Genomic DNA, 1,801 nt, shown 5'->3' with positions numbered 1-1,801 from the left:
CTGTGATTTTGTAGGCATAGATTCACTGTAAAAATGTAGATCACAGCTCATGTCTTCATAGGTTTCTAAGAATGTCTTGGTTAAACAATTCATAGGTTCATTGATTTAGAACTGTACAGGTCCATAGGTCCTCTTTTCCAACACATTCATTTTACAGATGAGAAACCTGAGGTGTGGGAAGTCCCACAGATAGTGTCATCACCTTATGATCAATCAGATGATTAGTTTCTCTGAATTTAGCCTTCCAACAAAAGACACACTGTCTATCCTTAGCATTGTACTCAGAGCCTGTCCAGCTTTCAAAGACCAGCCAAAGTTTGGTTCCACTGTCATAATGTAGGTTCAACAAGTATTGGCTATAAGAACTAATGAGCGGGTAAACTTCAGAAAAACCTGAAAGACTTATATGAACTGATGCTGAGTGAAGCGAGCAGAACCAGGAGATCATTGTACATAATAACAGCCACATTGTGAGATGAATAACTTTGATAGACTTAACTCTTCCCAAAAATACAAGGATCTAAGACAACTCCAAAAGAGTCATGATGGAAAATGCTATCCACATTCAGAGAAAGAACTATGGAGTCTTAATGCATATTGAAGCATACTATTTGCTCTCTTTTTTTTGTTTTGTTTTGTTTCTTCTTTCTCGTGGTCCCTCCCATTCATTATAATTTTTCTTTACACCATGAATGATGTGAAAATATGTTTAATAAGAATGTATATGTAGAGCCTGTATCAGATTGCATGCCATCTTGGGGATGGAGGAGAGGAGGGAGGTGGAAAAAATTTAAAACTCAAAAACTTGTAGAAGTGAATGTTGAAAAAAATTAATTAATTACTTTTCCAATCAGCTGAGGTGCCCATGAGGAGGGCTCTAATCAGCCATGGTGCCCAGTTGAAATGACATGATTCTGAAGCCCCATTTCCACAAATACTGGCAAAGACAAGTTCCACATGGTCTGACCAGCCAGCCAAGAAGATCAGAAGGTGAAATGCCGATCTAGCAAAAGCATGTCGAATTGCTCCTTGCCCTGCATCTGGTCCTATCTGGCCCATTGTGAGGTGCTGTACTGTCCAATACCACACCAAAGTATGTGCTGGTAAAGGATTCAGCTTGGAAGAGGTTTGGGTGGCTGGTATCCATAAAAATGGCACAGGCCATTGGTACTCTTTGGACCCTCGTCACTGAAATAAGATTACAGAGTCTCTTCAGGCAAATGTGCAGCGGCTGAAAGAATATTGTTCCAAACTGATCCTCTTCCCAAGGAAACCATCTGCACCCAAGAAGGGAGATAGCTCTGCTGAAGAACTCAAGTTGGCAACCCAGCTTACAGGACCAGTTATTCTCACCAGAAATGTCTACAAGATAGAGAAAGCTTGAGTCATCACTGAAGACAAGAAGAATTTCAAAGCATTTGCTAGTCTTCGAATGGCCCAGGTCAAGGCCTGTCTCTTTGGAATCCAGGCAAAACAAGCCAAGAAGGCTGCAGAGCAAGATGTGGAAAGAAAAAGCAAATAGCCTCTGAGAACTTTCAATAAAATAACACAAAATTAATTAATTAATTGATTGATTAATTTTTTTAAAAAAAGAATGTAGGTTCAACTACACCCAATGGTGAGCCATCAGAGTAGAACTCTAGTGTAAGCTCTATCAACTATTCCAATTAAATGTCTCTGGTTTTAGTAAAGTGCTGAGTAAGTTGCCTCATACATTATAGGAACTTCAAATATTCGTTGCAAATTAATAGATACAATTTTTCTTTCCAGACGAATTGGGTCCATAGCATTTCACTGACTT

At 39.2% G+C, this 1,801-nt stretch overlaps 1 pseudogene; it reads left to right on the top strand.

The window, feature by feature from the left end:
* The first annotated feature begins 887 nt into the window (after positions 1-887).
* Positions 888-1,522, top strand: LOC110214835 (large ribosomal subunit protein eL13 pseudogene; annotated as a pseudogene).
* Positions 1,523-1,801: the final 279 nt, after the last annotated feature.

Source organism: Phascolarctos cinereus, unplaced genomic scaffold, assembly GCF_003287225.1.
Source record: "Phascolarctos cinereus isolate Bilbo 61053 unplaced genomic scaffold, phaCin_HiC Scaffold_726;HRSCAF=1367, whole genome shotgun sequence".
In the NCBI taxonomy this organism is placed as follows: Eukaryota; Metazoa; Chordata; class Mammalia; order Diprotodontia; family Phascolarctidae; genus Phascolarctos; species Phascolarctos cinereus.
The sequence above is the reverse complement of the archived record's forward strand: the minus strand, read 5'-3'. Positions and strand labels throughout refer to the sequence as shown.